Source organism: Hypanus sabinus, chromosome 25 (genome assembly GCF_030144855.1).
Source record: "Hypanus sabinus isolate sHypSab1 chromosome 25, sHypSab1.hap1, whole genome shotgun sequence".
NCBI lineage: Eukaryota > Metazoa > Chordata > Chondrichthyes > Myliobatiformes > Dasyatidae > Hypanus > Hypanus sabinus.
In genome coordinates, this window is record NC_082730.1 from 19,266,160 (window position 1) to 19,292,500 (window position 26,341).

General features: G+C 43.4%; 1 protein-coding gene and 1 non-coding gene across 2 annotated transcripts in view; both read left to right on the forward strand.

The window, feature by feature from the left end:
* cntn2 (contactin 2) overlaps nucleotides 1–26,341 on the forward strand; it is a 229,430-nt gene that overhangs the window by 43,072 nt on the left and 160,017 nt on the right. The window lies entirely within an intron of this gene.
* On the forward strand, nucleotides 21,358–21,518 carry LOC132381318 (U1 spliceosomal RNA). The gene has a single exon (XR_009508007.1). It is a non-coding gene; the product is annotated as a U1 spliceosomal RNA (small nuclear RNA).

The window sequence follows — 26,341 nt, forward strand, 5'->3', positions numbered from 1 at the left end:
TAGTTGCACTTTCGTGCTGGGCCCAGGACAGATCCTCTGAAATGATAACACTGAGGAATTTAAAGTTGCTGATCCCCCAGTAAGGACTGGCTCATAGACCTCCAGCTCCTTCCTCCTGAAGTCAATAATCAGCTCCCTAGTCTGGCTGACATAGAGTTAGAGGCTGTTCACCACTCAGCCAGATTTTTGATCTCCCTTTTATATGCTGAGTCGTCGCCACCTTTGATTTCTGCCAACAGCAGTGGTGTTGTCAGAAAACAAATATGGCTTTGGAGCTATGCTTAGCATCACAGTCATAAGTATAAAGTGAGTAGAACAGCGGGCCAAGCACACAGCCTTGTGTTGCACTTGTGCTGATGGAGATCAAGGAGGAAATGTTTGGACCAATCATAGAATATTACAGCACAATCCAGGCCCTTCAGCCCACAATGTTGTGCTGACCTTTTAACATACTCTAACATCAATTATCTTGTACGCCTCTATCATGTCGACTCTCATCGTCCTTTGCTCCAAAGAGTAAAGCCCTAGCTCGCACAGCCCATCAAAACTGCAGGCACAAGGATAAGTTCATTGCTGGGTAACCAGCAGTGAGTTACCTTCTGGCAGTGGAAAGTGGAAGTTGTCTTGAATGGATGGTTGAGGCCAGATTTGGTCTTAGTTAAAGGAGCATATGTGGCTGCCAGTGATTCCACGTTGTTTCAGTTCCTCTAATTTTTCATTGTCACCCAAGACACACACACTCTCTCTCTCTCTCTCTCTCTCTCTCTCTCTCTCTCTCTCTCTCTCTCTCTCTCTCTCTCTCTCTCTCTCTCTCTCTCTCTCTCTCTCTCTCCCCCCCCCCCCACCCCTCTCCCCTCTTCAAACTACATCACTCATCTTTCATTATGGCTGGGTGAATTTTCACCCGTCTGGGAAGTTTGATATCCTTCAGCACAGTGGCAGTAACTCTCCTGCAAGAATGCATGGTTCATGAAGAGATCTCACACCATTTCCTCCAGCAAGTTTAAAGTGCTTTTCCCAAAGATAAAAGTTCAAAGTAATTTTATCACCAAAGCGTGTATTGTCAGTACATATCACTGTATACTATCTTGTGATTCATTTTCTTGCAGGTATTGACAGAAAAATAAAGATATGCAAAGCTATTTCTGTAAAAACCATAAATAACCAATGTACAAAAAAGAGAAATCATGCAAGTAATTTTTTAAAAGTAACAAAATAATATGGAGCTGTAGAGTTCTTGAAAGTGAGTCTATAGGTTGTGAAATCAGTTTGCATTGAAGAGAGTGAAATTATCCACACTGGTTCAGGAGCCTGGTGGTTGTAGGGTAATGACTGTTTCCCAACCGCTGGGGTTGGACCTGAGGCTTCTGTACCACCTGCCTGATTGTAGTAGTGAGATGAGAACATGGCCTGGATGATGGAGGTCCTATGTTTTTTTATGTCTTTAGAACAAAGGAAGAAAGAGTAGGAATGGCCATATATATCTTGTGCCTGATCTATCATGTAACAATAACAATGCTGACCTTCCATACTCCTGCTCTATCCCCATAACCCCTCAATTCCTTTAATAATGAAAAATCAATCAATCAATCTCTGTATTGAGTGCAGTCATTGACTGGGCCTCCACAGCCCTCCAGAGAAGTTGAAAAACTCACTGCTATTTACCTGAAAAAGTTTCTCCTCCATTTGGTCTCAACTGGCCCATCCATTATTTTGAGACTAGCTAATTTTCCTCAGGCAAGGGAAAATCACTGACCTGTTTTTACACAATCCTGCCCTGAAAGAACCTTGCACCTCCAGCAATGTTATTATGTGCATAAAAAGTAATAAAAATTAGTTTTTAAAAGCATGTATTGTTCTCTTCATCACATTTTTTTTAAGATTAGCTATCATAAAAAAACGCAGGACAAATTGTTCCATTCAATTTTCGCAGCTACAATAGCACAACAAATTCACTAGCTGTGTTAACAGCCATGTTATGAATATAACAATCTTTTAAAATTATTATTTCAGTGATAGAAGGATTTTAGAGATATTTGCAGTGCTGGGTGGGTAATTGCTTTTAAGATGTTCTGTTTACAATTGAAAGACATTAAGCAATTTGAAGAAAAACAGGGAAAGTTTGGACAAAAAGTTACTTGACCTGAAATGTTAATTATCTTTACATTTCCACAGGTGCTGCCTGTCCTGGTGAGTAATTACAGTATTTTCTGTTTTTATTCTTAACTTGATTCCGAAAGGCAGACACGGTTGCTGATACATGCATGAGTTAGACCTTAAGACTTAGGAGTAGAATTAGGCCATTCGGCCAATTGAGTTTACTCTGCCATTCAACCACGGCTGATTTATTATCCCTCCCAATCCCATTCTCCTGCCTTCTTGTAATCTACAATAACCTTACTAAGCAAGAATACAACAACCTCTGCTTTAGAAATACCCAGTCAGTTGGCATCCACTGCCATCTGCGGCAATGAATCGCAGAGATTCACGCCCCTCTGTGGCTGAAGAAATCCCTCCTCATCCCTGTTCTAAAGAGACACCCATGTTTTCCGAGGCTGTGCCCTCTGGACCTAGACTCCCCCACTACAGGAAACATCCTCTCCATGTCCACTCCATCTAGGCCTTTCAATATTCAATAGGTTTCAATAAGATAGAACCGTACAGCACAGGAACAGGCCCTGCAGCGCACAATGATTCCCCCCCGGTCCCCTGATCCTTAAACTCCTGCGAGTACAGGTCCAGATTCATGAAACACTCCTCATAATTAACCCTTTTTTCCCAGGATCATTCTCATGAACTTCCTCTGGATCACCTCCGGTGCCAGCACATCCTTTCTTCAATGAGCGGCACAAAACTGCCCAGAATATTCCAAGTGCAGTCTGACCAATGCTTTAATGAATCAGCATTAAATCCTTGTTTTTATGTTCTGGTCCTCTTGAATTGAATGCCAGCATTCTATCTGACATCTGTTACCAATCTAGTGTCCACACAGACGTCAATTTCACCAGAATGTGGATGATGCCTCTGACATAAGCCAGTTCTTTCATCCAGCATCATTAAGAGACCATAAGCGTATACACTGGTCATTAGTTCCTTTGCCTTTAACCTTTCACATAGGACTGCCACCTATATTCAGTGGCCACTTTATTAGGTACACCTGTACGCCAGCTTTTTAATGCAAGTGTCTAATCAGCCAATCATGAGGCAGCAACTCAATGCATAGAAGCATGTAGTCATGGTCAAGAGGTTCAGTTGTTGCTCAGAGCAAACATCAGAATGGTGAAAGGAGTGCGATCTAAGTGACATGCCGTAGAAGCACAAACACGAGAAAATCTGCAGATGCTGGAAGTCCAAAGTGACGCACACAGGATGCTGAGGGAGCTCAGCAGGTCTGGCAGCATCTGTGGAAAAGAGTAAACAGTCAACGTTTCAGACCGAGACCCTTCATCAGGACTAATGGAATGGTTGTTGGTGTTTTGAGTATCTCCGAAATTGCTGATCTGCTGGGATTTTCAGGCACAACAGTCAGTAGAATTTTAGAGGTTGGTGCAAAGAACAAAAGAAAATCTAGTAGGCAGCAGTTCTGTGGGTGAAAACGCCTTGTTAATGAGAGAGGTCAGAGAAGAATGGCCAGATTGGTTCAAGCTGACAGGAAGGTGACAGTAACTCAGATAACCACACATTGCAATAGTGGTGTGAAGAAAAGCATCTCTGAACACACATGTTGAACCTTGAAGTGGACGGGCTACAGCAGCAGAAGATCACGAACATACACTCAGTGGCCGCTTCACTACATACATGAGATACCTAATAAAGTGTCCGTTCAGTGTATATCCCCTGTACTTCTTTTTAGATTTACTCACCTTTATTAAATTACCATTGTTACAAAGCAGCAGGCAGGCTGGTGTGAGGGTGTGAAGTTCTGAGCTTTGAGTTTCCGTTCAGTGATATTCTGTGCTCAGCTGACAGCAAAAACAAACCAGCACCTACTTCCAACAAGGAAGATCATGAAGCTTCTGCTTTGTGGTGTGAATACAAATTTGAAAAAGCGGCAGAGAGGCAACTTTTAGGATGCCCTGACCCCGGAGAATGAGCGGTGACCTAACAGAAGGTTATAAAAACATAAGGGGTAAAGGTAAGGTGGAAGGTCTGAGTCTTTTCTCCAGGGTGGGGAAAATCCAAAACTAGAGGCACAGATGCAAGGTAAGAGGGGAGAGGTTTGAAAGAGAACTGAGAAGTAAGTTCTTTACGTAGAGGGTAGTGAGTACCTGAATTACGCGGCCTGCGGAAGTGGTGGTGGTGGATAGAATTGCAGCATTTAAGAGACATGGAGCAGAGAGGCTTGGAGGTTAGGGACCTAACACGGACTGTTGGGACTACCAGGAATGATGCTGTGGGCAGCGTGGAATAGATCATCTGAAGGGTTTCTTTCAGTGCTGTATTACTCTACAACTCTATGACCCAAGCCACATCAGCAATGCATCCAAAAGTGAACAGAAATCTGCAGTAAATTGGCATTCTCCAAAGGGAGGTTGCGTGGCACAGCTGATAGAACAGCTGCCTTACAGTTCCAGGGACCGATTTCAATCCCGACCTCTTGCAACATCTGCGTGGAGTTTGCACATTGTCCTTGTAACCATGTGGGTTTCTTCCGGGTGCTCCGCTTTTCTCCCACTTCCCAATGACATGCAGGTTCGTGGGTTTATTGGCCACTGTAAATTGCTGCTAGTTTGTAGGTGAGCGTGGAATCTGGTGGAAGTCGATGAGAATATAGAATAACATAAGGTTTGTGTAAATGGGTGGTGGGGCAGAGATACCAAAGGAAGTGTAAGGCACTCCTTATCTCCACGAACATGCAGCTCACCCTCGGGAAAGGTGTAGAACCCACTTATTCCACACCCCCCTCCCGTGTCTTCATATCACAAGTCCTGGTTATGCAACCACTGAAGAGTTATCGATAATGGCTGGGGTCACCCGTCTCAGACCATAAGACCATAAGATATAGGAGCAGAAGTAGGCCATTAGGCCCATCGAGTCTGCTCCGTCATTCAATCATGGGCTAATCCAATTCTTCCAGTCATTCCCGCTCCCCTGCCTTCTCCCCATATCCTTTGATGCCCTGGCTAAACAAGAACACAGCCTCCACAGCCGCTCATGGCAACACATTCCACATAATTCCACCCTCTGACTAAAGTAATTTCTCTGCATCTCTGTTCTAAATGGATGTCCTTCAATCCTGATGTCGTGCCCTCTTGTCCTAGACTCCTCTACCATGGGAAATAACTTTGCCATATCTAATCTGTTCAAGCCTTTTAACATTTGGAATGTTTCTATGGGATCTCCCCTCATTCTCCTGAACTCTAGGGAATACAACCCCAGAGCTGCCAGACATTCCTCACACAGTAACCCTTTCATTCCTGGAATCATTTTCGTGAATCTTCTCTGCACCGTCTCCAATGTCAGTGTAACTTTTCTAAAGTAAGGAGCCCAAAACTGTATACAATACTCCAAGTGTGGTCTCACAAGTGCCTTACAGAGCCTCAACATCACATTCCTGCTGTTATATTCTATACCTGTAAAAATGAATGACAACATTGCATTCACCTTCTTCACCACCAATTCAACCTAGAGATTAACCTTTAGGGTATCCTTCACAAGGACTCCCAATTCCCTTTGCAATTCTGCATTTTGAATTTTCTCCCCATCTAAATAATAGTCTGCCTGTTTATTTCTTCCACCAAAGTGCATGTTCATACACTTTCCAACATTGTATTTCATTTGCCACTTCTTTGCCCATTCCCCCAAACTATCTAAGTCTCTCTGCAGGCTCTCTTTTCCTCAACATGACCCACTCCTCCACCTGTCTTTGTATCACCGGCAAACTTAGCCACAAATCCATTAATGCTATAGTCCAAATCATTGACATACATTGTAAAAAGCAGCGGTCCCAACACTGACCCCTGTGGAACTCCACTGGTAACCAGCAGCCAGCCAGAAAAGGATCCCTTTATTCCCACTCTCTGTTTTCTGCCGATGAGCCATTGCTCCACCCATGCTAGTAACTCCCCTGTAATTCCAAGGGCTCTTAACTTATAAAGACACTGCCCAGAAGAAGGCAATGGCAAACCACTTCTGTGAAAAAATCTGCCAAGAATAATCATGGTCATGGACACAGAGAGGAAGACCATGATGATACGGCAGTGCACATGATCATGAGGATAGTTAAGAGACAAAGAAGATTCTGCAGATGCCAGAAATCTTGAGCAAAACACAAAGTTATTGGAGGAACTCAGCAGGTCAGGCAGCATGTCTGGAGGGAAATAAACAGTTGATGTTTTGTGCCAAGACCCTTCATCAGGATTCTTTCTTTGTGCGCTGGCTAATGGTTAGATTGGACTTGGTGGGCTGAAGGGATAGTGTCTATGCTATACTGTATCTCTATAATTCTCAATGAAGGAGACAGAGAGAGCAAAAATAATCATTGTTGGTATGGCAACAAGTTGCACTTGTACAGTGTAACTAACAGAAACAAGAAGTCTAATCCAGACTGATATGATCTATTCCACTTTCCTCTCTGAACCCCAGAACTCTTGATTCCCCTGCAGTCCATTAATCTCTTTTTCCCGTTATAAACACATCCAGTGGTTCGGTCTTTGCAAATCCCTGAGGTAGAGTATTCCTCTGTAAGAAAAAAATCCTCTTCGTCCGCTCCTTAATAAATGACCCCTCATTCCAAGACCAAGACCTCTTGTTGCAGACTCCTCTGAAAGGTGAAATAACCTTTCAACATCTCTCTTTTAAGGCAATTTCAGAACTATTAGTGCTTCTAAGCTCAAGAGAATATCGGCCTACTCTGTGTAATCTGTTATCATAAACTAATTCCCTCAGCCCAAGACCAGTCTAATGAACTTTCACAGTGCCGCATCACAGGCTGGTGCACCTTTCCTTTAGTAAGAAAGCCAACTGCACATGATATGCAGTTATAAATAGTACAGAACCTATACTGAAAGGCATTTCACAGAAACGTCATCTCACAAAATCTGACATTCAGCTACTATAACATAAGTGATCAATAATTTTAAGAGGCATCCCAAGAGAAGAACAGTGCAGCTTAGGCAAAGAATTCTGGACTTCAGGCCCCAATTCATGATGAAGTGGGAATTTCGTTGAGTTTAAATAGCAGTTGTTATCATCGGCTGTAGCTGATGCATATTGTTGAAGATGTTGAAGGTGAGCTTTGCTGTTCTCAGCCTGAGAGTGTTCAATATTTTGAATGCTCTGATAAAGTTAAATGACTTGATTACTAATTTAGACCTTCTGCAGATTATAACCATATAACAATTACAGCACAGAAACAAGCCATCTCGGCCCTTCTAGTCCATGCCGAATACTTACTCTCACCTAGTCCCACCAACCTATTATCTTATAGAGTAACATTATATTTTTTGTTATTCATTTTTCTCTGATTGATGTACAATTGAAAGATTTGTTCTTCACTTGCCATTGTACACTCAGTGGTCACTTACTGTATACACATGTACACGTGCTCGTTATTGCAAATATCTAATCAGCCAATCCTGTGGCAGCAACTCAGTGCATAAAAGCATGCAGACACGATCAAGAGGTTCAGTTGTTGTTCAGGCCAAACATCAGAATGGGGAAGAAACATGATCTAAGTGTCTTTGGCCATGGAATGGTTGTTGGTGCCAGATGGGGTTGCTTAATATCTCAGAAACTGCTGATCTCCTGGAATTTTCACATACAACAGCCTCGAGAGTCTGGTGTGATAAACAAAACAAAAAATTCAGAGAGCAGCAGTTCTGTGGGTGAACACACATTGTTACTGAGAGTGAGCAGAAGAGAATGGCCAGACCGGTTCAAGCTGACAAGAAGGCAACAGTAACTCAACTAAGAACACGTTACAACAGTAGTGTGCAGAAGAGCATCTGACTGTACAACATATCAAACCTCGGTGTGGATGGGCCACAGCATCAGAAGACCATGAGCATACACTCAGTGGCCACCTTATCAGGTGAAGGAGCTAACAATTGAATGTAGGCGAGAATAAATGTGTATGTTAGTTTTAGCAGAGAGATCTCCAATCATCTAGAGCTTTGCCCCAAACCTCAATGACTGGAAGACTAGTAATTTGCCTTCTATTAATGGCAACATACCTCACACTTTGGCAACATGCCTTCCCTTACTGGCAATGTGCCTTGAAGTGACACCAGTTGCTATAGAAGTGTAACATAGAGAAGGCACAATACTTAGAGCTGAGATACAACAAAACCCATTTCCCCCTCATCTCCAGCTGAAACATTGTGTACTGCCTCACCTCACTGCCTGCTTTAAAGTTCATAAAGCTCTTTCACAAATGGGAGTATTCAATTAAAATGACAAATGCCCAGAGGCATGAAACTATTCAAAGCTGAGATGTGAAGTATGCCCATAAACTACTTCTCTGCCAGGCAACACATTCCAAGGTAGTTGATAACAATGCTCAGTTTTTGAGTGGGTGTTTATTGTATAATTTTATAATATTCTCTAGTGTCTGAGTGCATCAATCGTTACATCATAATCTTTAAGAATTTAATGTGGTAAGGCATGTACGTACAATATGCAGCATGGCACAGACAAGTAGACCCAAGATCTTTGTTCTGGTAATAATGTCCTTGGGTGACGGAGATGCATCTCCACCAAAAGAGGTCTAAGGCTCTCCTTCCCTCCACTACCCTACAGAACACCCTTTGGGCAAAGTGCAGCACCTGTTTGCCCCCTTCCCCCCCCCCCCCCCCGAACAGGATCACAAGAAGTTATAAGAGCAGATGGTGGATGGTCGTATGATCAGTTGCTATATATCACATGTCCTGGTTGTGTGACTACTAACGCCAGGCAGACAATTCTGAAGGGTGTTAATAATGGCTGAAGCCACCCGTCTTGTAAGGACACTGCCCAGAGGAAGGCAATGGCAAACCACTTCTGTGGAAAAGTTTGTCAAAGACAATCATGGTCAAGACCAAGATCACCTGTGTCGTACAACCTGGCACATAATGAATGAATGAAGTAATGGTCCATGTAAATCTCCAGCTCAGCCTCCAGCTAACGCTGTTCCTTGATCCCTCAGGAGGGCTTGTCCAGATTGTGCTTAAAAGCAGTTCTGTTATTTGGTGCAACTCCCTGAGACTGTGCCTTTCATTTACTAACAGAATCTCACTACCAGGTTCAGCAATAGTTATTACCCTACACCCACCAGCTTCCTGAACAAACATGGAGAACTTCATTCACCTCAACTCTAAACTAATTCCACAACCCATGGATCACTTTCAAGGACTCTTTGCAATATTCTCAATATTTATTGCTTGTTTATTATTATTATTATTTTTGTCTTTGCACAGTTTGTTGTCTTTTGCACATTGGTTGCCTGACCATCCTGTTGGATGCAGTCTTCAATTGATTCTGTTGTGTTTCTTGCAGTTACTATGAACTTCTGCAAGAAAGTGAACCCCAGGGTTGTATCTGGTGAAACACAGAATATGGACTTTGATCAGAAATTTGCTTTGAACTTTGCACTTTGAGATAAAGAACAGCGCCTCTTTCTTCAGGGTGAAAATGACTTGTACATCAGAGCAAGTTTAAATGATCGAAGGAAAGTATAGGCAAGATGTGAGAGGCGGAGGTTTTACACAGAGAAGCGGTTGCATGGAACGAGCTGCCAGGGGTAGACACATCAGGGACACTTAAGAGACTCCTAGGTAGGCACAAGGATGAAAGAAAATGGAGGGCTATGTGAGTGGGAAGCATTAAATTAATCTCTGTTAAAAGGTCAGCACAACATTGTGGGCCAAGGTACTGTTCTATGTTCTATGTTCTACAGTGTATCACACCTCAACTTTCTCAAGGGAGAGGAGCTTCAGCTGTTGAGCCCTTTCTGAGAGATGCAGCCCCTCAGTTCCAGCCTAACCATTCTGCTCATTCACTGCATCTCTATATAATAATGATGTGAAGATTAGAACAACTAACCATGCAGTCTAACCAAGGCTTATTGCAATTCTCCTGAAATAACTAAAAGTTAAGGTGATGAAGCTCCATTTCAGATAATCATCAAACAAGGAACAGTGCAATGAAGTAATCATGCAAATCTATGCCTGAATAAGAACTTGCTTTGCTTTAATAAGGCTGCTAACATTTAGCAATATTGTCTAATCAGTTTATTATTGTTGCACATACTGAGGTAGAATAAAAAAGAACCATGGTTTTGCATGCCATCTATAAAGGTAATTTCATTATGTTGACGACATTTCTCCCTATAGCTGCTGCCTGGCTGGCTGTGTTCTACCAGCATATTGTGTGTGTTGTTGTTTGAATTTCCAGCATCTGCAGATTTCCTCGTGTTTGTTCATTATGTTGAGGTAGGATGAAGGTAAGACAATATAGAATGTAGAATACGGTTTCAGAGAAAGTGCAGAGCAGGTAGACAATAACATGTAAGATCATGACAAGGTAGGTTGTGAGGCCAAGAGTCCACTTTATAGTGTTTGGGAACCATTCAACAGTCTTATAACAGCAGGACAGGAATTGCCCTTGAGCCCGGTGATGCGTGCTTTTAGGTCTTTGAGAAAAGAAGAATGTTCAGGGAGCACGAGTGGGATCTTTCACATACGTTTAGGGTTAGTGAGTTGTGGGCATGCTATGCTGGCACCGGAAGTGTGGTGACACTCACGGGCTGCCCCTCACAATCCTCGTCGATTTAATTGACAGCAGAACATAAACTGGGGCAACGCCGAGATGAATAATGAATTCATTCACTTCTGTTTCCCTCTGCCAAGAGTTCACCGAAGATGATGCACAGAACAAAGTTAGTCAGCTGAAAATCCGAAGAGATTTAGGGACAACAAGGAATAGAATGCCAACAGGGAATGACCAGGCAGAAAGCCGGGTCACATTCTGCATGGAGGTTGGTGACCGGTGGTATGCCTCAGGGATCTGTTCTGGGACCCCTACTCTTCTTGATTTTTATATATGACCCAGATGAGGAAGTGGAGGGATGGGTTAGTAAATTTGCTGATGACACAAAGGTTAGGAGTGGTGTGGATAGTGTGGAGGGCTGTCAGAGGTTACAGCAGGACACTGACAGGATGCAAAACTGGGCTGAGAAGTAGCAGATGGAGTACAACCCAGATAAGTGTGAAGTGGTTCATTTTGGTAGGTCAAATATGATGGCAGAATATAGTATTAATGTTAAGACTCTTGGCAGTGTGGAGGATCAAAGGGATCTTGGAGTTTGAGTCCATATGACGCTCAAAGCTGCTGCACAGATTGATTCTGTGGTTAAGAAAGCATACGGTGCATTGGCCTTCATCAATTGTAGGTTTGAGTTTAAGCACCGAGAGGTAATGTTGCAGCTATATAGGACCCTGGTCAGACCCCACTTGAAGTACTGTGCTCAGTTCTGGTTGCCTCACTACAGGAAGGATGTGGAAACCATAGAAATGTTGCAGACAAGATTTACAGGGATGTTGCCTGGATTGGGGAGGATGCCTTATAGGTTGAGTGAACTTGGCCTTTTCTCCTTGGAGCGACGGAGGATGAGCAGTGACCTGATAGAGGTGTATGAGATGATGAGAGGCATTGATTGTGTGGATAGTCAGAGGCTTTTTCCCAGGGCTGAAATGGCTAGCATGAGAGGGCACAGTTTTAAGGTGCTTGGAAGTGGGTACAGAGGAGATATCAGGGGTAAATTTTTTACTCAGAGAGTGGTGAGTACATGGAACGGTGGCACAGGCGGATACAATAGGGTATTTTAAGAGACTCAGTACGTGGAGCTCAAAAAAATAGAGGGCTATGGGTAACACTAGGTAATTTCTAAGGTAAGTACACATTCAGCACAGCTTAGAGGGCCAAATGGCCTGTATTGTGCTGCAGACTTTCTATGTTTCTAAAGGAATTATCTAGAAGTCTGCAGAGCTGTGTACATTTTTGGACACTGTATCTTTAAAAAATATATAACTTTTGAAGAATTGCAGAGGGGATTCTGATGTTCTCAAAGATTAGAAAGATTGCATAAATCAAACGTATTCCTTGCTCTACAGAAGATTAATTACTTATTCAGTTGAGGTGTTTAGGATCTAGAGAGGAATTAATAAGGTTACCAAATAGAAGTAGCTTTCTTTGCAACCCACTCAAAATCCTGTAGGAACTCAGCAGGTCCATGCTAATCATTTCCTTTACCATGGGAGTCCAGTTTCAGAATGCTACTTAGGAGAGAGGAGTGAAAACTTTCCTTTAATTGGTGCATTGTCAAAGTGCAAACTCCATCCCATAACAATAGTGCAAGCTAGCTCAATTAACCATGTTACATTGGAGAGCAATGTCAAGGAGGTGGTGCATTGGACGGTGCTGGTTTACAGATCATGAACACTGTTCGATATGGTGGTAAATCTCGACCACCTATTCTGTAGTTGGCGGGTGAAGTTGCAGTTCACCACTATGGTACTGTATCACAGTGCCAGAAACCCGGGTTCAATCTGAACCTTGAGAATTGTCTGCAAGGAGCTTGAGTGTGACTTCAAGTGTTTTTCCAATTTCCTCACACATCCCAAGAGATGACAATCACGCCCCTTTCTGGCTTCCCTGCAAGCTTCTTTAAAGGAGGACCCCTCCTTCTCATCAACCCTAAATCCTACTGGAGAAGAGCTTCAGGAAATCGAGCAGCCTTGTGTGATGGAGGGACCAGTCCCACATGGGTCAGAATTTCACATCATGTGACCATCCTGGCCAGCGGTCACAAAGCAGGCAGCAAGTCTGTTGAAACATTAGTGTCTCCATATGGAACTGTAGCGACCGAGAGTGATCTACCCAGTTTCCTAGCACAACCAAGGGCAACAGCCAGTCCATACTCTGCTAACCGTCTTTCCCACTGTGAGGGCCACAATCAGGGAGGGGGGAACAGCTTAATGTAACCCCAGGCTAATCACAGGACAATTTACACCGACCAGTTAACCAGCCTGTCTTTGGAACACGGGAGGAAATCAGGGCTGCTGGAGGAAATCCACATGCTCACAGGAGGGACATACAAACGTCTCACAGGGGACGGCAGAATTGAACTCCGAACTCTGATGGCGTGAGCTACAGTAACACCGCTCTCGCCTCTCCCCTACCGCGGCACCCCAGATCTGCACTGGTCGGAATGAGGAGGTGATAACGGGAGCCACTAAAATCCAGGTTCAGTCTGTGAAGATCTTCACTCGACTAACTGCCTGATGTAAGAGATGCGTTGGGCGGGGTCTGTGGGGACCTGAGAAGTTTGGAACATCCATACACTACTCAAGGCTTTGTCCAGACAGCGACAGCTCAAGTGAACATTCCATAGGCTTTCACTCATCATTTTAAAATTATGTTACAACTTAGAACAGTACCTCGCTGGCCCTTTGGCCCATGCTGTCTTTGGTGTTTGTGATACGAAATTAAACTAATCCCATCTGCCAGCATCCCTTCGTTCCCTACCTGTCTAGATATGTTTGAAATGCTGCTGTTGTATCTGCTCCCCGGCATTGCGTTCCAGGCACCCAGAATTCCTCTTTAAACTTTCCCTCTCCTTGACATAGTTAAGTTGGATGGTAATGATCTTCACCCCAGTATCAGGGAGTCCAGAAATAGGGGGCATAGATTTAGGGTGAGAGGGGAAAGATCTAAAAGAGCCCTGAGGGGCAATGTTTTCATACAGAAAGTGGTAAGCATATGGACTAAACTGCCAGAGGAAGTGATCGAGGCAGACACAGAGTATCATTTAATTTTTATTTATTTGGAGGTAGGCACAGTAACAGAATCTTCTGTCCAGATGAGCCTGTGCCTCCCAGTGTGACCAATTAACCTACAGACATGGATGTCTTTTGTAATGCGGGTGGAAGCTGGAGCAGCTGGAGGGAGCCCTGCGACCACGGGGAGAATGTACAAACTCCGTACAGACAGCAGCGGAACTGACCCTAGGTAGCTGGCACTGTAAGATCGACACACTAACTGCTGCGCTGTGGCGTCACCCATTCACCTGCTCCAAGAGTTTGTGCCGAATGCAGGAATTGGGGTCTAGCTGGGTGGACAGGGTGACCAGCATGGACTGGGAGGGCTGAACGGCCTGTATCTGTGTTGTGTTGATTTACAACTCAGTGACTTTCACCTCAAAGCTAAGCCCTCTGCTATATGACTTTTTCACCCTCGGAAAAAGACTTGCATCAACCAGTTTAAAATTTACCAAGTAAAACCTAATCTCGTTATTACAAGTTGTCTCAACTCCGCTTTACAGTGCCCTGGCTACAGCTGCCATGCAACAGCATTTGCTTCATTTACCGAACACCTTCAATGTTATAGAACATCCCCTGATACTTCACAGCAGCATAAAATTACTTAGACATTAGAGGTAATGTTGAAGCTATAGAGGACCCTGGTCAGACCCCACTTGGAGTACTGTGCTCAGTTCTGGTTGCCTCACTACAAGAAGGATGTGGAAACCATAGAAAGGGTGCAGAGGAGATTTACAAGGATGTTGCCTGGATTGGGGAGCATGCCGTATGAGAATAGGTTGAGTGAACTTTGCCTTTTCTCCTTGGAGTGAAGGAGAATGAGAAGTGACCTGATAGAGGTGTATGAGATGATGAGAGGCATTGGGCATGTGGATAGCCAGAAGCTTTTTCCCAGTGCTGAAATGGTTGCCACAAGAGGACACAGGTTTAAGGTGCTGGGGAGTAGGTACAGAGGAGATGTCAGGGGTAAGTTTTTTACTCAGAGAGCGGTGAGTGTGTGGAATGGGTTGCCAGCAAAGGTGGTGGAGATGGATACGATAGGGATTTTTAAGAGGCTTTTGGATAGGTACATGGAGCTTAGCAAAATAGAGGGCTATAGGTAAGCCCAGTAATTTCTAAGGTAGGGATGTGTTTGGCACAACTTTGAGGGCCGAAGGGCCTGTATTGTGCTGTAGGTTTTCTATGTTTCTATGCTTGACACTGAGAAAGGAACACATGATCAAAGGCTTGGTCAGGCGGGAGAGAGAGGAAGATATGTTCAGAGTTTTGGAGTGAAAGTTGGTGCCTAGGTGGGAGAAGGTATGATTGCCAATGTCAGGCAAAGAAAGCTGGAGATGTGTTGTGACCCATATGTTCTCAGGGGTTAGTAGGTATCGATAAAAGGTGCATAGACAGGGAGGTGCCAAGATCATGGAATGACCTATACATTACGATGTATCTAAAGGTGAATCCCAGTCTGGAGATAACATACTGCTCACTCCTTAGTATTTTTCCATCACCCTTTTCCTACCACCATTCAGGGTCCGCGGAGCTTCTTTTAAAATGATCACTCAAGGGACTGATGGTCTCCAAGACTACTTCTCGTGTGAAGTGAGACAAAGCCCCGAGCTGGGAGGAAGATTTTGCTGGGTTACCTCATCGCCTTCTCCAGGGGCCAGCGGCTGACTCACCTCGTACCTGCTGCAGAGCAGATGAACTTAATCAGGCACCAAGGGACCAGTAATTACCTAGCATCAGCTTTCTGAAGAATTGGCAGCAAATGGCTCCAGATAAAAAAAAACAGCAAAGCAGATGGGGAGCATATGGAGTTCTGCAATGTTTTCTTACACTGAGAAAGGAATGAGGACCTGTTTTGAATGTCTTGGCATACAAAAAAGCTGGATGAACTCAGCAGGTCAGGACGAAGGGTCTCAGCCCGAAATGTTGACCGCTCCTTTCAACGGATGCTGCCCGACCTGCTGAGTTCATCCAGCTTGTTTGTACGTCTTCATTTGACCACAGCATCTGCAGTGTACTTTGTGTTGAATGTCTTGGTGTGTTTTATATCATTGTTTGACAGAGACCAGGTGTATAGACTGGGAGTTGGCTCCAAGGCTTCCCTCTGAAGAGAGTAAAGCCAATTTCTATGCATTTCCTAATGAGAATGTGCTTTTAACTCAGCATGAGATAAACTGTTGCCCATTTAGAGACCATAGTTTGGAAGATTTATGGTGACACATATAGTAATTGGTCTCTCTTTAGAGAACTTATCATATGGGCAGTGTAAAAAGAGCCTCACTACATTGAAGCAGACTGAAATGACCCATGAACTTGTTGTTAGTAAATTTGGAAAATTTAGGAAAAGGTCCACCACTCAACAACAAAAACACTCACACTAATAAATCCCAAAGTACGCATAAACAAAGCATATGATAGTAAAGAAATGGACCAGTGCATGATGTTTCAATGGGTCTCTGCAATGTGTGAGTGCATGTAAGACCATAAGAGTTAGGAGCAGGATTAGACCATTGAGCCCATCGAGTCAGCTCTGCCATCTCATCCTGGCTGATCTATTTTCCCTCTCAAACTCTCAAACGCATTCTCCTGACTTCTCCCCGTATCCTTTCACATTATGGCTAATCAAGAACATATCAACCTCCACCTTAAATGCACCCAATGACCTGGCCTCCACGGCTGCCTGTGGCAACAGTTTCCACAGATTCACCTCCCTCTGGGTAATGAATGTGTGTGCATACGTGTATCTCTCTCTCTCTCTCTCTCTCTCTCTCTCTATATATATATATACACACACAGATATAGATATGTGCATGTATGTATATCTGGCTATGCAGCTCTGTCGATACGTGTATATGTATGAGCAAAAGCACGCATTGTGTGTGCCCTTGTGTGTGTCTGCATGTGTGCATATAAGCACATGGATATGTGTGCCTTCGTGTGTGTGTGTGTGTGAGAAAGAGAGAGAGACAGAGAGAGAGAAAACACATGGATGCATGTCCTAGCTGTGCATGTGTAAATATAAAAGATTCTACGCACAGTCCAGTCTTGCTGGATCAATGGGTCTGCTGTAGAATGATCCTACAACTCAGCCACTGCCAACTCCTGAGATATCTAAATTAAAACCAAGGCAAAATATTGTAGATGATGAAAATGTGCAACCTGTGGAAAATGCATGGGCGGGCGTGCGCACGCGCGTACACACACACACACACACACACACACACACACACACACACACACACACACACACACACACACACACACACACACACACTCCTCCATCGGTCAGGGTCGATCATGAATGTTGTGTCCCAGCTGTCGAATGTAATATGTAAGCCAGAATGGTACAATATGGAGAGTAAGCTGTTTACCAGATAGCAGGCTCCACCCGCCCCCACTCCGTGCAGTTGGTGAAAATAAACGAATGGCAGAGAGTGACACAGGATCTTTCAGTCTGCACGAACTCACCATAGGACTGTCTTGGGCTCTCCAGCTCTGGATTTTTCCTCAGGGTTTACTCCCGAAGCCTTCCCCATGAGTGGGTAGAGCCGCGAGGCAGCGGAGGTTTGAGATCAGAGTTTTGCTTCTCTTAGATGAGCTGCCAACCACGGCTGACGAGCCCCACCTGTCCAAAGCAACTGGTTTTATGGGTCCTGTAACCCGCCTTTGCCTCTTCTCCGGCTCTGCCGGGTCTAATAGTGAAGGCCAGGAGCTGACCTTTGTTGTTAGAGGCTATTTGAGATGCACACCATTGGGAGCATTTAATAGGTAGTGGGAGACATAACTGGGCACTGAAACATCCACCTTTCTCAGAATTATTTAGTAAATTTCCATGTGATAATTTTAGAATTATCCATTTTATGGAAGTGCAAAAAAGACTGCTTGGAGTGTCAAGTATCATTTTCAATGACAGACTGAAGCCTCGGGTTTCGATGAGGGGGTTGGTATCCCCCGACTCTGACACCTTAAAGAACAAGGCACATACACACTCAGATTCAAATCCACACTCATGCACGGTCACTGAAACACACACACACACACACACACACACACACACACACACACACACACACACACACACACACACACATTCTTACTACACATAGAGATTCACACACAAACTTAGTCACACATAAAGCCCAACATATATAGACACATGAACACAGATTTACACACTAAGTTACAAACATGTACAGAGAGAGAGAGTCACACGTGCACACAATATACACTAACAAGTACCTGAACTTAGACACTGAGACTGAGGGAAGAGCCTGGCCGAGTTACAGTTGAATTGAGCGTGGCTGATAAGGGTCAGTATTTGACAGGAGCAGATCCGCGATCATACTGTTGCGCAGGAAGATACTTCAGCACCCATATTTGGCCTTAGCTTCACTGGAACTCCCCTGGGTAGAACCCTAGATTTGGCCATCATGACCAAGTTTTTTCCAAGTTGATTTAGAGCAAATCTACAGTAGACTTTTATCTTTGACTGTGGGAGTAGGCACCTGTAATAGTGTTAACTTCAAGGCGTATGTAGCAATTCACTAAGTGAAATTGTACTTCGACTGTGAGCTGCTTCCAACATTCTAATGACTAAACTGCGAAGATAGCCCCAGGTTATAGGAACAGAAACTACTATCCTTCCAGTGCAGCAGAATGCAAATTCTATATCCCTTTATTAATAGACTTTCGTGAATAAAGTGATAAATGAAGTCTTTTGTCATCTGCAGTTCTCTGATGGTGCAATTTATTTCCCAATTAAAAGGAGTCTGGCTCAGACACAATACTTACTACTTCACTTGAGTATTACCACCATAAACCCAGTCTCTCCAGTTTGTTACACATGGAGATGTTCCATTCATATCCAGAGATATTGTCTTCTATTTTTCACTCCTGCCTACAAAATCTACTTCGGGGAGAATGGAATTTTATAAAAATCACACGATGTTGAAAATGCTTCCCAATAAAGCAAACAGGCAGGACTATACCCTGATGTTTGAATGAAAAATGAGGAGTTAGCTACGTGAAGACCCATACCCTGTCTCATTCCCTGAGCGGGGACTATCTCAGTGTGTGACTGAAACAGCACTAGAAAAGGGGAAAACAGTGTTTTTCCACCCATTCTGACAGCTCTGTTAAACTGGGACACAACACAAGCAAACAAATGGAAATTCCCTACATTTCTGAAGCACTTCCCTTGATTTTAAAATCTTGCGACCAATAAATTACCTTGAACAAGATTTAATCGACGCGGTTTGTGGATCGGGCTCTGTAGTTCATGTTATGACGTGTTTCCGCTTTCTGGTCACTCCTTCTTTGTTGCTATTTTTGAATTGGGGGGGCCTACAGATAACGAACACTGAGCTGAACAAAATACGCATGGATTCTTTCCATTTTGTGTTTTATATTCTGTGTTTATTGCTGGATTTTTGTGTTGCCATTTGAGCGATTCTTATTGCATGTGGGGGGGGGGGGGCTGATGTTTTTCTTTGAATGGGTTCCATGGTTTTCTTTGTTTCGTGGCTGTCTGTGGGAAGACGAATCTTAGGGTTGTATACTGCATAGATACTTTGATAATAACTGTACTTTGAATCTTCGAAATATAATTTCTATTGTAATGTACAAAATACATTAGAAACTTTATGTAGAAACAAGACCCATAAAGAGCATTATATGGTCCTTAATCAGTAGAGACACAATAAGTTCTGCAGATGCTGGAAATCTTGAACAACACACATAAATGCTGGAGGAACTCAGCATGTCAAGCAGCATTTATGGAGGGAAATCCATAGCTGACATTTTGGGCTGAAACCCTTCATTAGAACCTGAGTCCTGGTGAACGGCCTCAGACCAAAGCATCGGCTGTTTATTTCCCTCCAGAAATGCTACCTGACCGGCTGAGATCCTTTGGCATTTTGTGTGTGTTGCTTATTGATTCCAGACAATAAAGAATTATTGATTACAAACAATAATTATTGATAATTTGGTGACAAATATTAGTTGAAATTAACTATATCTGTGAGCAGAGAAACAAAGCTTTTTGATCAAAGACTTTTTGTCAGAAGTACAAGGGATGATTGATAACTTCATGCCCTAAGGTAGAAGGAGTCAGTTTTAGAAAACCTAGCACATTTATTTTTCAACATAGTCCCCTCCTACATTTACACACTTAGTCCAGCGGTCGTGGAGCTTGGGTCTCCAGGAAGTGTCCACAGCAGGGGTGATTGCTAAGTTTGTGGCCTAAGGTAAAAGGAGATGAGTTATACAGCTCGTATTACATGCACATGCAGGTCAACTCTTTGAGTGATTATGCAGAAAATTTTAAGTTAATAACTCACCAGTTAATAACTCATCAGGGGTGATTGATGAGTTTGTGGCCTAAGGTAGAAGGAGATGAGTTATTAACTTCAAACTTTCTGCATAATCACTCAAAGAGTTAACCTGCATGTGCATGTAACGAGAGCTGTATAATTCATCTCCACAACCACTGGACTGTGTGTAAATGTAGGAGCGGACTATATTGAAAACTTAATGTGCTGGGTTTGCTAAAGTTGACTCTTCTACCTTAGGCCACGAACTTATCAGTCACCCCTCGTAGGTGGGGAAGTATTTTCCGCTTTTATTTCAGATTTTAGGTATGTTTTGTTTTTATTTTCATATTAGCCAATTTATCAGGACTTTTTCAAGTGTCACTACATGATATCTTCCATTCACTTTGGAGGAGTGACATATAATTTTACATTTAAAATCTCACCCAAAAGACAGTGTTTCCAGTTGTGTTGAATTCCTTCAGTAGTTTCCCTCACTGGATTATACCTGTAGATTTCTATTCAAATTGGATTTAAAACTCACAACTTTCTGACTTCCACAAGCGTATTATCCACCGATCCAAGACTAGCAATTTGTAGCTGGTTTTACAAGTCTCATGGTTGGAGGTATGTTCTTCAACTTGACAACACTGTTCTCTATGGAAGCACTGCATGGTGTTCCAAGACACAGCGTACTGAAGATAGCATCGCAGCAAGGCTCCAGGGATTGTCATACTGGAATAAAAATAAATGCTTCAGCAAAAAATAGCCTGATTTTGGTACTGGAGAACATAACTGTACCCAATCTCAACAAGCTTTGCAATTAACAACTTAAGATATTCTGAGACTATTTTCAGAGAAAAATGGAGGATAAGTACCTAAAGATTTGGTAAAAGAGTTACGGAGTCATAGAGTCCCAGAGTCAGACAACATTGATAAAGGTCCTTCAGCCCAATTCATCCACACAGATCAAGTTGTCAATTTAAGCTAGTCCCATTTTGCTCATGCTTGGCCCATATCCCTCTCAGCCTTTGTTATCCCTGTGGGATGGTTTTAAGAAAGAGAAAGGTAAGCGGAGAAGCTGCGAGTTTGAAGGAGGGAGCTCTATTCCTTCCTCCTTCAACCTCTCACATTCATCTCCTGTGGACCAGTAGAACAGTAGAACTCCCTCCTTCAACCTCCCTGGCAGGGGAGAAACTGTGATCAGAAAGACGTTTTTCCCAGGATATGGCTATCCCATTGGACGTCGGGTGTGTTGACACCAGGCAGGGGAGAGACTGCAATCAAAAAGGCAACTCTCCCAGGTGAGGCTATTCCATTGCACTTTGGATGTGCTGCCATCTGCGATGACTCTAGTTGTGGGATACTCAACTGCAAAACTTGTGGTAATGGGGGACTGCTTTTGTGCTCACTTTAGGGGTACAACAGTAGTGCAGCTCGAGGCTTTGTAGTTCGTAGTTCTATTTCGGTGCCGTCTGTAAGGAGTTTGTACATTCTCCCCATGATCGTGTGATTTCCTTTGGGTAATTCGGTTCCCTCCTACAGTCCAAAGATGTAGCAGTTAGAAGGTTAATTGCTCATTGCAATTTGTCCGGTTTTAGGCTAAGGTTAAATAGTGGGTTGTTGGTTTGGTGTGTCTTGTTGGGTTGGAAGGGACTACTTCACAGTTTATCTCTAAATAAATAACTCTCTGCTTCTCTTGTGAGAGGTACAATGGCGGGTCAAAAGAAGTGGCAAATGACCAACATGGACTGTGGAGGACAAGAGACTTCTTGGATGATTGCTGAGGTAGAGGAACATAGAAATGAGGAATGGAGAAAGTGGAAAGGTGAATTGGGTTCAATGGAACTCAAGCACAGGAGACATATACAGAGAGGAGCTCCTTCTGATTTCCCTTTCACTCTGTGCAACGATTCTAATTCCTCTCTGATGTTGCTGAGGGTTGAATAGTTCACCCATTAGCAGATTGTAGTGACCTAGCCCTGAGTGCCAAATTCTGATTGAGTCAAACCACTTAGATAGAGAAAAAAAAAATTCAATAGCAAACATTTTAATCTTTTACTCTAGTGAGTGGGATATGTTTACCCATTGACCCAAATTCCTTCATGAAATCAGAAGAATAAAATTTAAAGACCAAAGGTCAGAATCATGCATACTAAATTCTGCAAAGTACCGTCTCCCTAAGAAGTAAAGCTTTTTCTTAAATTGGTGGATTTGGGAGTCCGTTATTCTCAGAACCGATGCAAACACTTCAGAATATTAAATAAGGTAAATTAAAGTTCAATGGCAAACTTTGAGTAAGAACAACTGAAAGTGAAGAACTTGTGGAGCATTTTATCTTGTGATAGACATTAGGGTCCTATTCCTGTTCATTGTTCACCTGTTTATATGACTGAACATTTTATATACCAAGGGAATGAGTTTCAATCAAAACTCCTCCACGGTACGTCCTTCGGCACAAGGATTTCTCTTGTATCTCTCTTGCTTTGAATGAAAGGGGCAGATTCCTGATCTATCCCTCATGTATAATAAATCTCGTTTTGATTTTCCCTTGTGTCTTCCTTCCCAGCTTATTTATTGCAGTTAAGCAGAGGCTTAGTAACTATTACAATTTCACAAATTGCATAAACAGCTTACGGAGCAACAATATCAACTACTTTTTAATTGTAACATAATAGGATTTCTGCATTGAATTAGACAGTGAAGTGAGGCGCACTCATTAAGACTTCTGCAGCAGCACAAAGTATATTATGAAAGCCTCTGTAGTATCCAGGACATCTTCAAGAAGCAATGCCTCAAAAAGGCAGCATCCATCATTAAGGGCCTTCATCACCTAGGTCATGCCTTGTTTTCATTGCTACCATCAGAGAGAAGGTACAGGAGCCTGAAGGTACACACTCAATGATTCAGGAACAGCTTATTCCCCTCTGCCATCTGATTTCTGAATGGACATTTGTGGTGAACTACATATACCTGTCTGGACACGTCCCCCCATGCTGACTGCTCCTGTGGCTCCTCCCACGGACCCCTGTATAAAGGCGATTGGAGACACCGCCCCGGCCTCAGTCTCCAGGATGTTGTGTGGTGGTCACTTGCTGCTTGTGCTTTCTTCCAGCCAACAAAAGCCTACCTTAACCCATGTCTCAGAGTTATTGATGGTGCATCAACATTGAACCCATGAACACTATCTCACTACTTCTTTTATTTCTGTTTTTCCACTACTTAATTAATTTAACTGTATGCTGTAATTATATACTGTATTTACTGTAATTCATATTTTTCTATCATAATTTATTGCATTGTACTGCAGCTGCAAAGACAGCAAATTTCAGACATATGCCATTGATATTAAACCTAATTCTGATTCTGACCTTGATGAAGGCTAATATAATAGTAATTATACCGTTACATTGACCTTCCTCAAGGCAGTAGGTTTGTGTGATGGGGTTAAGAGAGGGAAAAGGGTTTGTTTTGCTGCTGTTATCTTGTTTTGTTATTGTTGTTGCGGCTTTAGAAGGCACAGCTGTAGCCACCTCCTACCTAAGCTGGCCCAGCAACTGTTCGTGACTCCCAGGACAAATGACCTGCCTCCTGGAAGGTGTTTCATTGACCGGTCCTTGTGTGTCCATGTAAGTGCACGCGGGAGCAGCCTCCTTCGCCCTTACAGCCTCTGTCTCTGTAATGGTATTCATAATGTATGTTGAGCAGCACACAGAAAAAAATGCTGGAGGAATAAACAAACTGTTCAATTTAACCTCAGAGAATGTATACAGTATACAACCTGAAATTCTTACTCATCGCAGGCATCCATGAAACAGAAAAAAGATCCCAAAGAACGAATGACAGTAAATATTAGAACCCTCAACCCCCCCATTCCCCTCCCACTTGCTCCAGTAAAAGCATCAACCCCCCCCCCCGCCACCATGCGAGCAATAGTAAAACCCCCAGAGACCATTTACCAGAGCCCATCAGAAACAACTGTCTGTCCCAACACCTCGACATCTCAGACAGTCTCTCTCTCACTTGCGAAGGACAGAGCGATGTCACCCCTGCAACAACGAGCGGGGGGGAACCAACAGCTCACTGTTCTGACATTACAGTCTTCTGCGTCACTTCTCCGAGCACCCCCCCCCCACCCCGCCAAGTTGAGGACCAACAGACTCTCACTCACCATCGAGAGAGAGAGAAATTGTTCGAGTGCAGCGTCTTCAGTCTCAGTGTTTCAATCTCTCAGATGATGTTTTGGGCAGGGGCCTTTCATCGGTGCCGAATGTGTGTTTTAGAATGTTGCTGTTTGTTTTCAGGTTAATATTTATGACCGTGGCTTGCAAGCACGGCTGCCTAGCAGTATCATAATGTATGTTGCCTCTCTGTGCCGCCTTTCAAGGCTGTTGTCCTTAGACTGGTGTTCAGTAATTTGTCTAATGCTGTGCTAAATTGAGCATGGTCCTGTCAGGCATCATGCCTTTTAGCTCCTGGTTGTAACTGTCACAGAAAATGCATGTCTAGGCAAAGTCGTAGTACTAGCTAAGAAAATAATAGAGTCCAATTAAATCCAGATCTGTCTTCCAAATGTGCTGCTTTGGAAGTCCTCCTTGGAAGTCAGAGCTGCTCATGGGCTTCCCACCACCATCAAATTTGCAAAGGAGCTGAGTCTTGGAGTTTCTTTGCCAAGAAATTATAATGCTGGACTCATGGCTCCTAAAATTTGCAAAGAGGCACATTAAAGGTTTTACTCAGCAGTTCAGTTTTGTTCAAGCGAACAGGACAATACTGAAAAAGTATTGGTAACAAGTATACAGAACGTACCAGTGTGGAAGATGCAGTGAGGCAAAGATCAGAGGCAACAGAGTAAGAGAGATGGAGACAACCCTGCTCACTACAGATGTAACTATGGTGACCATGAAAGTGTGTGCTCAAGCCAGAAAAGTAAGGCGTCTGTCGAGAGACTTTCCCAGAAAGGTCTTCCTAAAACAGAGTGTCCTATGCCCTTTACTAACTTCAAAATATCAAACACTGTCCGCTTGAACTTCTGATTGACTTTTAACATCTCTACTGTGAATTGATCCTACAAGCAAGGAATCCAAGATATACAATTTATCCCTAACTGATAAGCCAAATCTGTACAAAAACAGCAAGTTTCCTGCCCTGGCTTCAGAACAGTGTGGTGACAGGGGCCATACCGTTCTGCTTGCGCACAAGAAAAATAATTGAATTGACGTTATTTCTAACATCCTCCACACACATGAGGAGTAAAAATCTTTATGTTACGTCACCGTCTAAACGTGCGATGAGCAAATTATTGTAATTTGTAATGAATAGTATGTACAGTAAGATGTACAATAGAACTGTCAATATAGCTTAGAAGTGCAATTGTGTCGATGTAAATTAATCAGTCTGCTGGCCTGGTGGAAGAAGCTGTCCTGGAGCCTTTTGGTCTTGGCTTTAATGCTGTGGTACCGTTTCCAGATGGTAGCAGCTGGACCAGTTTGTGGTTGGAGTGACTCAGGTCCCCGGTGATCTTTCAGGCACTTTTTATGTACCTGTCACTGTAAATGTCCTGAATAGTGGGAAGTTCACATCCACAGATGCGCTGGGCTGTCAGCACTATTCTCTGCAGAGTCCTGCGACTGAGGGAAGTACAGTTCCCATACCAGGTAGTGACGCAGCCAGTCAGGATGTTCTCAATTGTGCCCCTGTAGAAAGTTCTTAGAATATGGGGACTCATGCCGAACTTCTTCAACCATCTGAGGTGAAAGAGGCGCTGTTGTGCTTTTTTCACCTCACAGCCGGTGTGTACAGACCAAGTGAGGTCCTCAGTAATGTGTATACTAAGGAATTTACAGGTGTTCAACTTTGCAACCCCAGATCCATTGATGTCAATAGGGCTGAGCCTGGCTCCATTTCCCCTGTAGTCCACAACCAGCTCCTTTGTTTTTGTGACATTGAGGGAGAGGTTGTTTTATTGATACTAGTCAGGATGATGACTTCTTCTCTGTAGGCTGCCTCGTTATTATTTGAGATTAGGCCAATTAATGTAGTATCATCTGCAAATTTAATTAGCAGATAGGAGCTGTGGGTGGCAACACAGTCATGGGTGTACGGAGAGTAAAGGAGGGGGCTTAGTACACAGCCCTGAGGGGCACCTATGTTGGGAGTCAGAGGGGCAGAGGTGAGGGAGCCCACTCTTACCACCTACTGGCGATCTGACAGGAAGTCCAGGATCCAGCTGCACAAGGC